Below are 13,135 nucleotides of genomic sequence, written 5' to 3' on the forward strand. Positions count from 1 at the left end.
CCCTTAACAGTTCGCCTACAAAGAACATATTGGAGTGGATGATGCCGTCCTTTACATGCTCCACCATTCTTACTTGGATGAGCCAGGTGGTTTACATGAGATTATGTTCTTTGATTTCTCAAGTGCATTTAACATCATCCAACCCCCATTCTTAAAGACAAGCTGGAAGGGATGGGGGTGGATCCCTGCTTTACGTCCTGGATTGTGGATTACCTGAACAAGAACGACAAAGTGGGGGGGAGGGGGGGGGGGGGGACAGGTTGGGTATATAGACTGTAAATAATCCAAAAATCAGGCAAAGAGGAAGGGCATGTGGGAGCTGAGACTTTGGTGCATGCTAGCTTGTGACAAGCATTATCTTATCCACCTGTCACTCAAAGAGCCACACCCTCAATTATGCAAAACTTTAAGTCTTAATAAAGTGTAAACAGGTGAGTATATAAACAGTTGGCATAAAGAGGAAGTTAGCTCTAGAGACCAAAACTGTTTTGGTACCAGAGCTGTAAAATTTTTTATTTCTGCTTAAAGTCATTTACATGACATTTTAACATGGGAGTCTATGGATTGACTCTCTGTTGGAGCCAGACTCTACTGGTCATTAGAGGAACTGTTTTTTCTAGCACTCCTGTGATGGCACTTTTTCATTTTTCAGCCACATACATTGATTATTTTGGGAAACACCAGTGTGGACAATCAAACTGATCACGGAGTCTCCCTCCCACGCTGTATGCCTACAACTTCCCTAAATATGTGATTACAAAAATCAAATGGTGGCAAAGTGAACCACAAAGCACCTGATAAATCCCTCAAAGCAAAGTAATCACACTGCTGTGAGCACAAGCCACTAGTGTTGTTTTTGGCAGCCTGTTTTAATTTTAGTTTTAGTCTAGTCTTGTGTCAAGCTGTCATTTTAGTTTTTATTAGTTTTAGTCACGTTCATACTCTTTTTAGTCTAGTCAAGTTTTAGTCGACTAAAAGTCTGAGCATTTTAGTCTATTTTAGTCAGAATCATCCATGACTATTTTAGTCTAGTTTTAGTCGACGAAAAACTGATGACATTTAGTTCAGTTTTAGTCAATGAAATTTTATTTTAGTCTCTTTCTAGTAATGCAATTCTATTTAACGCAGTATAGTATAAGTACCTAGTAGTATAGACAAAACCAAAATTTTCTTTTAGCCAAACCCATTTCACAGTTCAAACAAGGTTATCTTATTATTATATTATTGTTGACGCTCTGAGTTTGAATTTACAACATATTTATTTTACCAACCAAACATGTTAGTACACACACATAAATTTAAATTAAATAAATAAATAAAATAGCATCACATGACAATGCAAAAAAAAAAAATGAATACATTCAAGTTCAACAAAAGAAAACAAGGTGCTTCAATGCCCAAGCTACAATAATATAATAAAAAGTGCAAAAAACGTGTGTCTGTCTTGTATTGCTTGTAAACTGAAGACAGATTTTGCATCATAAAAACCATTAAAAGATATTACACTACAAATGGTTTGGACCTTAGAGAGATATAATGGGATGGGAAGCACTGACTGCATACAGTGGAATTCATTGACAGAAAACAGACAGTAGTGAATTATGCAAACTACTGAACCAAATAACCAGCAGTCTCAACAGCAACTATAGAACTGTAACCTCCTGGATGTGTTATTTTAAAACTAGTTGTTACCACACGCCCGCGATGGGGATTGAGGAAGTGATGTCGCATGCGTCGGCGCAGTGCGAACTGATGAAGTGAGACACAGGAAACAGAAATACTGCAAAATAATAATAACTCGACTGAAACGAGTCGAAATGACGTGTTATAACATTTCGTCTCGTCTCCTTTAGTCAACGAAATGAAGAGACATTTTAGCAGAGTTTTATTTGTAAACCACATTTAGTCTCGTTTTAATCGTCAACAATATTGCATTATATATTTAATTATAGTTATCGCCACATGACCAGCATTTACGTTGTGTCTCGTCTCGTTTTCGTCACGTGATAAAGGGTTCGTTGACGAAGATATTTAGTCATAATTTTTCGTTGACGAAAGCAACACTACAAGCCACCAAAACTGTCTTCTAAAAACAACCAAGAATAAAGACATCCTCTGCTGCTAGTCAACATAGTGGCCAAGTAGGTGAAACTCGAGCCCAACAAGACCCCCGCAATTTTCTAAATATTAGATCATTATTTATTATAGGCTTTACTGAAATTATTTGATTCTTCAACATAATCTAGATCTCACTGGTTTATGTGAAACGTGGCTTAAATCAAATGTTTTCTAACCATTAAATGAAGCTTCCTCACCTCAGTATACCAATGCCCTGATTTGATTTCCTTTGCATATAGTTAATGTTAATTGAATAATATATATATTACAGTGCTCCTAATGAAGGTCTGGAGGTTTAATGTCTCGGTTGGTTAGCCAGCAATCAGGTGTTTACCAGATCTGAATTGAAAAGAGAATCAAACATGATCAAACATGAGGCTGTATGTACATAATGAAGTGTATGTCTGAAAGGGTATGTAAGCTGAAAGACAGGGAGGACAGCTACTGTATGACTGTGACTCACCACTCTACAGTAGAGAATATATTCTACCTTGGCATCTCACATGACGTCTGCAGATCAATTTGATGGCCAGAAAAAAGTTTAAAGAGCATTGTAAAACTTAATCAATAATACATCATAGATCGCAACTAATAGCTTTATTTTAATAACAGCCAAAGCAAGAGCAGCCGTGTGAGTGTGTACACACTAAACACACACACAAGAAATGTGTGTGCACCAACAATCCACATAATAACGAGTGTCGCAGAGAAGGCATTTGTCTTATGTAAGACTTGTATTGTCAGTTTTTAATTCACATGGCTCTCATCAGAAAAGCCCAAGGTTCTCATCATCTCCACCTGAATAAATTATTCACTGGATCTAACTTCAAAACACATGCACACACACACACACACAAGCTCAAAACAAACCGTACGCATAAACATGCACTTTTGTATGCGCAGGAGTGCTTGTATGTGCAAATGCTTGTACCTGCACACACACACACACACGCACGCACGCACGCACGCATGCACGCATGCACGCATCACGCACACACACATGCACGCAACACACACACACACACACACACACACACACACTCTGTGTTATTGTTGTCTGGCTCATTCTTAAACTGTGACTAAGTGAAGAGTTGTCTTCATTTGTTTCACTCTGAACCACTAATGCTCCCAGTGCCGTAAGCTAGCACATAGGTCACACATTAGTCTGACTGGCTTTGTGTGTGTGTGTGGTGGTGGGTGTGAGGGGGAAATGATGTTTAAAGCAGCAGCAAAAAGCTTTTGCTGTTTTCCACTGTTCTCCTGCAGAATGTTGTAGAAGTGTTTCGACTGTTTCAGTGATGCCAACAGTTCATCATGTCAGATGGGTTTTTACGCCTCTTCATTACCAGTTTGAGGAGCAGAGATGTGCAAAGAGTCACTCATGAAAAGATTATAGAATACAGCTGTTCATGCAACTGTTTTTATTCTTTATCAGCCTGCAGAAACAGCTGTGACACAACAGTTGGCAGTATCAAATCAATAAGAGGTAACTTAAGGGACATTCCACCAAACTCTACACATTAAAAACCAGTTCGCTGGTCACAGGGAAGATACTGTTAAAAATAGTTGTGTGTCTCCACAAGTCTGTCTTTGGGGGAATTTGGGGGAACTTGTTAAAGCTCCATATAGTATAAAGGTAGATGTCCATGTGTTAGTTTCATTATAAAGCAGAGTTTAAGTTCTATATTAATACTGTGAAAGTATCAAAGCCTCAGTCCACAGAGAATGCACACAGCCTGTATTCAGAAACTGAGCCTTAAAACCAGCCGTCAGGACTTCTGGAACTTTGTGATGTCACAACAAAGCATTCATCACCCTCAGCCATAACCCAAGCCCCGCCCACATGGACCCACCATCCAACCTTGCAGGATTTTTAGTTGCAGGAGTGTTTACCTGAAATCTGCCTATATTTTTATTGGATCACTCAGTTAACAGTCAGCCAATCGGAGGAGAGACTCTTTAGCAGTTAGCCAATCAGAAGAGAGGCTGACTTCTGTGGTACTGATAATGGATATAGTAAACATCCAAATGACTGTGTGTGTGTGTGTGTGTGGTGTGTGTGTGTGTGTGTGTGTTGTGTGTGTTGTGAGTGAGTGATTTCTTTAATTAGAGGGGCCGGTGTGGGGTCAAATAAAAGTAGTTTGCTGCCTGAAGGCAAAACACCACGCCATACTAAAGGAACATAGTCTGAGGTTTTGCTCATTTCAAACAGATAAACAGTGCGTGAGCCACAAGTCTTAAGTCTCAGTCCAATAAGCACATTAATAATGTGAATTCAAATCTCTGATTCCAGCTTCATCTGTTTGAGGGTGTGTGTGGAATATTTATTCATTTATATTTATATTTTCATATTTATATAAACATAAAGTGAGTCCGTTTCACGAATGTCAGGGTTAAGTCTTTCACGAGTAACCACACTTGACAGAGTCGCCCCGTGCCCTGTTGTGTTCCTTCTCAGAGTTTCATCCCACTATCAGATAACAGGCTGGTAATACATCCTTCAACAGAACAAACAAGACACCACTTCTCTCCACAACCTTGCTGCACCCCTCCACCTGCCCTTTCTTTCTAATTAAGCTGCAATATCCCCACATAAGGCCACTGACCTCTGTAAACAATCTTTGTTTTTGGCCTCATTTTGTCCAAGGCCGAGACTTCAAAGCAGGACTCAGATGCAGAGATTTTAGGATAAAAGATGCTTTTATTGAATTCACCGGAGAACTCCGTCTAGTGCATGTTCAACCTGTGGCCTCAGAAGGCGAAGAAGCAGCTGCTTCAGGGTCTTCATAATGTGTGATGTGAGGGCCACCGGTCTGTAGTCATTTATCTCAGCTGGTCGTCCTACTTTAGGTACCAGAACAAGACATAATGTTTTCCACAGAACTGGGACCCTGTCTCCATCCCTGAAGGCCTCCTTTTTCTGCTTGAGGAGGGTCTTGATGTTCCTGGTGACCCAGGGTTTGTTGTTTGAAAAGCATCCTTATAATAATCAGTCAATAAAAACAAAAGGTGATGCAGACTTAATTAAGTGACACGCGAAAGTCAAACCAGCATTTAAACCTCGTTGTTCACCATTGTGGCCTAAATGGACATGAGTTCACTCCTAGGAAAGAACAAGCCATCTTGAGGCCTTAGGACTTAGTGAAAGAGGATCTATTCAGAGTTAAACACTGACAACATAGAAAAAAGGATCAAACAAGGCAAAAGACTGGCGACACCAACAGGATGTGAGGGAACGTATTAGACATAGTCAAATAAAGTTTCCTTCTGTCTTCAAAGGAACATGGGACATTACCTTACACTTACAAAATTCAGCTCAAGGATGATGCCAAGCCTGTAGTTAGCATGGCTCCTAGAAGAGACCAAGCCACCACTCTGAGCTGGCTTGAAAAAAAGAGCTTGAAAGAATGACTCAAATGGGCGTCATTTGATACGAGTGCGAAGGAGCCCACAGACTTGGGTTGAACTCGAATCATATACGTCAATGAAGCAAAGTACAGGTGCGTTTAAGCAGTCTGTCCGTTGATCCCAAAGATCTAAAATGAAAACATTAAAGAGATAGCAATTATCCAAATCCCAAAACGAGAAGAAGCATAATGAGATTAAATGGCTGGTGCAAAGCTTTTACAGCAAACTAGATGCTTTCACATGGCGTTTTGGCAGCTGCAGGCTAGATCCAGAAAGTCAGCAGGTACACTACCTTCAACAGACCATTTGGCGCGCTTATGTTTCTTGAGGCCCATGGTGTATCAACTATTATTCTAACTATCCAGAAAGTTGACAAGCTTTTCCAGTAACATCAGCACAGTCTATCACAGACACAGAAAGGGTTTTTTGCCAAGACATGGAATCCCTTACAATGCTTTGTTGTCAGTGAACAACGCGTCCTCAAATATGAACTGGTGATATCTCCAGCAGTTGCAAAGCAATATGGATTTCACAGAGTCACCTCTAGTCCCTTGTTATGGGCTAGAAAGGCTTGAAAAAGGCTTCAAATTGTCACAGAGGTACTGTTAAAAAAACGGCAAGTTGACAGTAAAAAACTGAAAGCGCTCGAGTGAGACACCTCAGCTTTTTTTTGCATACATATAGCTCAGAAGCTGCAATCTTGGGGTTTCGATGGAGGAGCGATCAGCGCATGCTGATTCGTAACTCAGAGGCTCAGTGCGCTCAAGCTGACGCACGCACACTTGCTCAACAATTTGCAATAGCCTTTGATTGACAAAAGCAACATACCACTCCATAGGAAGATTTACTTGCAGCATGACAAACGTGACATCGACTGAGACTCAGGGCACTCGAATGGTGACATTGTGGAATACATGAACCATATGACCCATAAACATGCTGCGGTGTCTGGAGACCCTCTCTCCATGGGGAAGATGTGGATTTATGAGAGGATATAACAAGACTGGTCCTATATTCCTCCCCTAGAGGCCCTCCAGATTAACAAACTCATTAAACGCAGTTCTCAGTGAGCACGAGTCAATGACCCAGATCATTTGTAGTTAAGACAGGAAGAACTCGGGGACAAGGTTAAGGGAGAAAACAGGCAGGAGGCTCGTTGAGCAAGGACTCTCTCGGCACACTTGTGAGACGATCGAGAGACCGAAGAGATGTTTAGAGCAGTCAGTCGAAAAACAAGGACTGAGATGAAAAGCCACTGCTAATACAGGCAATACTGCACCGCACTTGATAGTGTCCTCCTCTCCTACTCTTCCCCATAGCCCTAGAATGAGACCACCACAAGAAGAAGGCTTGCATAATCCAGATCCTAGGATAGAGGGCCTCCTAGAGACTCTATGAAGCTCAAGAATATGATAACTGGTACATAATACTAATTATGTTTGACATTAACACATTAACCACCTGTGTGTGACTGTCTTCCTCGCTGCACATGTCACATGACTGTTTTGGTCCCAATCAATGATCAAGTGATTACACCTGCAGTAGAAGTTTGGCTAGTTTTAATTAGCCTTAAGCCTGGCGATAATAACCCTGAGGTAAGTCCCACTGTGAAGATTCCTCTATGTAATATCGAATTCGATAAACCACACTGAAAGGCGTTGCAGTTGACTTTCTTCGCTTTAGATTGGCTTAACTTTCATATCTGATAGAGCCAGCTGCACACTTGGTAATTCACATTTCGGAAGAATTATTCAACATTTTCTCCAATGCTTCTTATTTCATGGCAACATTAAAAGTAAATTAAAGTTTATTCATTCTGTTGACTGCCTCTCTTTATGGCCGTGAGGTATCTGTCCTGCTCAGCCAACAGCCCCAACCTCATCAGCGATCAGTCAGCATCCAGGACCTGTCCTGGACTCAGCAAACTTCAAGTCTCTTGAAGACAAAGACGTGTTGGACAGTCAGCAGCAGTGAGGAAGAAAGAGGAGAGTCTCATAGGACGGACTTCTGCAGACAGTACATGTCCTTTGGTCACATTGATGGAATTACACTGAGGAATGTGGAAATTATGTGACATTATAGGACACAAAAACTAAAACCTTATAATTGCTCCAATCACTCTACAGTGTGAGTGTAAACAGTGGTTAGTTTTTTAAGGACATCATCTGAGCACCCCACTTCAGTTGGGATTCGATTCTATTAGTTTTTAGCTAGGTGTTCCTAATAAACTAAACAGATGATCTCTGTGGCCACAAAAGGAGACAATTACACAGTCAGTGCGTGAAGAAACAGCCTCTGTCTACAAAGTAAAAGTGCAGAGAGTATTAGATCATGACCATAAATATACTTGTAGCAGTAAAATACTCACTGATGCAATGGTACCTACTCTATAATAATATTATTGGGTTATGATTTATTGGATGCATCAGTGGGTCATAAAAACGTTTGGATACCATTATAACTACTTACCTCATGCATGCTGGGTAGCCTAGCTTCTCTCTCTCTGTCCTGTAATACGGCTGCCTGTGCAATTCTCCGTTCTCAATCACTCGCATTTACTTGCACTCTCCCTGTTATTCGTATTCGTTTCCTCCTCACAAATACTGAAACTAAATAACTAAAGCTAATATGTGCTAAATTTGTTAGGGAGTAGAAGTCAACTGGAAATACTCAAATTAATAGTACCCTGTACCTTTAAGAAAAGTTACCCAGTACTTTCCACCACCTGCTGCAGAAAAGAATGAAAACAACTAAAATAGTTTAATTCGTTAAAATTGTTGTGGAAATACTGTGCTTTGTAGCAGTAAGACAAGAGGTTACGAAAGTCATCAAAATTAACCTAAGGAAATGTTTTCTCGGAAAAATTTACTAACAACTTAAACTAACATTTTGGGCTACCACATAGTTGTGAGGCGTGGCCAAGTGCGAGCGAGCGCCACAGACCAAGCTCAAGTGAGGCTGTTCTAGGCAGACACATTAAGTAGATAGCTACATGAATTTAACAAGGATGAATTACTTGCTTTGTGAATTCAACTTTCTTTGATCAGAAAAGGATATTCATTTCTTTTTTTCCCATCGACTAAACAGGGCTAGAATATGTACATTGTGATTTTTTTTCACATGTTGAAAACCACATGTAAAATGCTGTGCGAACACGTGCTGTCACATGAGAAATAATGTGCGTTTGAACATTTTTCATAGTGTAATGTGTGAAGCTCAATGTAAATCTCCAATGTTGAACCCATGGGGAATACTTTGAGAAAACCATGCAAAACACATGTCAAACCTGTGGGATTACATGTAAAAACCTATAATTACGGAATATATATGAAAACCTATGTTGCATAAGTTTGTTGTTGTTCTATATTGCAAATGTCTGCCAGTACTACATGTTACTGCATTTTATGGTTGCGAATCCTGAGTATTTGTTGACATTGTACAAACACATTTGATACATATGATCAATGTAGGAAAGCCACATGTATTCACATGTGAGAAAACGAGAAAATTCATGTGGTGTTTTTTCCTAGTAAAGGGGCCTTTTTTTGGACAGTTGTTTGACCCCTGTTAGCAAACTTATATAGTAGACAATAACTCTAATTTGTTAAAATGTATAGAATTTCATGGTTTTAGCTCCACATGTGCAATACGGCTAATGTTGCTTCCTACACTCTTGATGCGATTTATTGTATCAAATGATGATATGTTGATACCACACATATTCCTCAACCAATACTGCAGCGGCTTCTCACCACCCATAACAAATGCCGTGCGCAACAGTAATATGTGAGAATACTTGAGGCGCGCAGACATGCAGAAGAAAATAAAACCAAACAAACTATGCACATAGGTTTCATATATATTTCCATAGGTTTTACATGTAATCCCACAGGTTGACATGGTGTTTGCAATTTTGGTTCTCAAAAAGTATTCCCATGGTTTCACATTGAAATTACATGAGCTTCTTCCTACTATATTCACTCCCTCCACACTCATCAAGTATGTTTAGTTGATGCTCTAAAAAACACCAGAGTGGATGAACTGGAAAGCACTTGAGTGATATAGATACCTCGCTACGCAATGAGTGTTAATGTCAGTCTCATGATGCTCACAGCGTGACTCTTCTGCTCAACACATACAATCATCCTCGTGTTTTCGACCAGCGGAGTGTGTGTATGAAGAGAAACAAAAACACACAATCACATGTACAGTATTTCTTAGCCCTGTTTAGTCCATGCGGAAAAAAAAGAAATTGATATCCCTGTGAATTTGTGGCCTAAAAATTCATTAGTTCTACCTCACACACTGTTTTTTCTTCAGCTGTGTTTATCAAGAGATATCAAACGCTTCCAATATCACCAAATATTTCTGAAATGAAAACATACAAGCCACAACAGAAAACCCATCAAACTTTAAAGTGGCACCTCCAAAGTTAGGTGTTAGTACCTTCGCTTAGTGCGGCTTGTCTGTCCTCATGCTTCGCGTCAGAGCTGCACCTTCATTCTATGCTAACGATCTTTATTCTTCTTATAGTTCCTGAGGATTTGTTCTGTGTTAAGCGGTATATGTAGCACATCTGATTCATTTCAGAAATAATAACATTCACTCTGAAACTTTGAATCTTGTGTTGGCAAAATATTTATTATGCTAAGATAAGTATTCCAAAGAGGATGCTCATCACGGGCTGGAAGCCTGTGATGTCCTCCCACAAAATGAACAGTGTGTCCATGGCCCCAGTCAAGCCTACCTAGTATGAGTAATCACTCCTGTATGAAACGGTAAGCCATTCCAGGCCAGTAATGAATGTGTGAGTTAAATTGCGTTGGTTAACCGAGATATCCCAATAAATAGTTTATCCGAAAACATAACCTGGTACAGACGAACACCATGTCTCTTGTTAGTTAATTTGCATGACTTTCTAAAACACTCCTTTGTCTTTATCTCTTACAGCACAGTATTCATCATTTTTTTATTTACAACACAATTAACGTATTTGTTTAGGTTTTCATTTCTTTTCCTGCACAGTAAAGCGTGTGTGAAAAGTAACTTGTTTCTATACTTTTCTTTAAAAGGTACAGGGTACTTTATTTCGAGGTATTTCCATTTGACTTTCGAAACTACTCCCCTTACAATTACACAACAGCTTTAGTTATTAGTTACAGATTCTGCTAAAAAGCTAACATATCAAACATAATCAAAATATACAAATCGACACATTATCATTAGAGCTATGAACATCCAGCCAGTGCCATGAGGAAGTAGTTATAATTATTCCTCATAAACTATTACCACAACACAACTGATCGATAATAATTCTATTAAACCCAATAATATATAAGCTAGGTTACCTCATATAAAGGCGTACCATTGCACAGTGAGTACGAGTACTTTTACTCCTTCAAGTAATATATTGTAAAATTATACTAATTTACTATTCTGCACTTTTACTTGTTAACAGATGTTTCATTCCACCATCTGACTGTTGTTGTAATTGTCAACTTTGTGGCCAACAGAGATCACTGTTTAGTTTTATTTAGGGAACACCTAGTTAAAAACTAATAGAATCGAACATCCACAAACCTGAGTTTGGTGCTTCCAGATGTTGGTCTATAAAACTACCCACTGTTTACACTCAACACTGTGTAAAAGTGATTGGAGCCAATTATTTAAAGGTTTAGTTTGTTGTCCTTTTTATATAAAATTGGTCCCACAATTTTTATTTTTTTTCCCTACATTCCTCAGTGTCTGTCCAATCAAGTGTGAGTGACCAGCGGACAGTACTGTCTGCAGAGTCCGTCCTATTGAGCTCTCTCTCTTCTTTCCTCACTGCTGCTGGACTGTTCCCAACACGTCCTTTGTTCTTCATGAGACTTGAGTGTCTGTAGTCCAGGACAGTCCTGGTATGCGACCTAGTTACGCTGTATGAGGTGGGCTGTGGCTGAGCTATTGCGACAGATACCTCACGGCTCACCATTAAAGAGTGGCATAGTTCACAGATATGAATACTTTTTAATTACTTTTAGTGTTGCCATATAATGAAAATAAGAAGCATATGAAGGAAAATGTTGAATTAAATTCTTCGTATTTAAGCTCGTAGTTGTCAGCTCATTCTAAATTACAACAACGCCCTCAGGAAAGTCACTTTGAACCTTTCATGTGTCTGCATTCAGTCTATATACAAGAGATCTTCACAAGTGGGCTTCCTCAGCGGTTTATTATCCAGCTTAAGCCTTAATTAATAAACTAGTACCAAACTTTCTACTGCAGGTTTGTAATCACTTGAATCTATGATTGGACCATAAATCCAGTCATGTGACATTGGATGGCAGTTTTTGTGGTAAGCACAAGTTCAAACAGATAACGTGTATTAGTGTAATGCTTAAAAATATATTACAGCTTGCCCTAACAATTCCGTCTTTTCTGGTAAATTGTTGAAGAGGAAGACAAGCGGGTTTTGTTATTGTGGTTTCAGTCTCGGTTTTTTCCGAACGTTACACCCCTAGAGAATAACGCTTTCCGCTCTAATGGTGCGTCACCTTAATGTGACATATGAGCCTTGAGAGAACAGTTGTTTTTATCACCAGAGTGTCTGGTGGGGGCTAAAAGCGGGGGTTGGTGTGTGTGGTATGCTATTCATCAATTTTCATCTTAGAGGAACTGTTTTGTCTTAGCATGCACCAAGTCTCAGCTCCCCACATGCCCTTCCTCTTTGCCTGATTTTTGGATTATTTACAGTCTATATACCCAACCTGTGTTCCCATTCCCCCCCGCTGGGCCGTGAAGGACAAATCATTTGCGAAACAGAACAGTTTGATTTAAAAATTAAAGTAAAAAAAAATAGAAATATAGTTTTTTTAATGTTCTAAAACAAAAATTATCTTTAAAACATAAAAAAACGCTGCGGTCGAAAAGTCAAAATAATCTCCCTTCCTTAAAGGGAAAATGTCATGAGGTCATGGAAAGATGTGAAAAAAATATATAAGGACTTAGAAAAAGGAATACACTTACACCAAGTCTTTTCTTTTTTTTTTACTAACTTTAATCTGTAAGACATGGACGATAAAATCCTCCTTTCCTAACCAACAAACGGGATTGAAATGTGTAAATAAGATCATATGAAAGGAATTTACAAATAGAGAAAGTTTCAGTATCAATAATAATAAAAAACTGAGAAAGAGATCAGAATAAATTATATTCAAACATTAAGTATATAGTTTCCTGATGCCTTTTGACATTTAAGTTAGTTTTTTAGTGCATTCCACAATGGAAGGGGATTGGGACAATGGAACAACATTTATTTATAGATGGGGTCAATCCACTGTCCCTGAGACAGCCAGTCTGATGTACTTTGGTCATCTTGTCAGGTAATCCACAATCCAGGAGGTGAAGCAGGGATCCACCCCCATCCTTCCAGCTTGTCTTTAAGGATGGGGGTTGGATGATGTTAAATGCACTTGAGAAATCAAAGAACATAATCGTCATGTAAACCACCTGGCTCATCCAAGTAAGAATGGTGGAGCATGTAAAGGACGGAATCATCCACTCCAATATGTTCTTTGTAGGTGAACTGTTAGGGTCTAGTGCAAGTTCAACCTGTGGCCTTAGAAGG

This window comes from Seriola dumerili, unplaced genomic scaffold, assembly GCF_002260705.1.
Source record: "Seriola dumerili isolate Sdu_G_001 unplaced genomic scaffold, Sdu_1.0 BDQW01000267.1, whole genome shotgun sequence".
Lineage (NCBI taxonomy): Eukaryota > Metazoa > Chordata > Actinopteri > Carangiformes > Carangidae > Seriola > Seriola dumerili.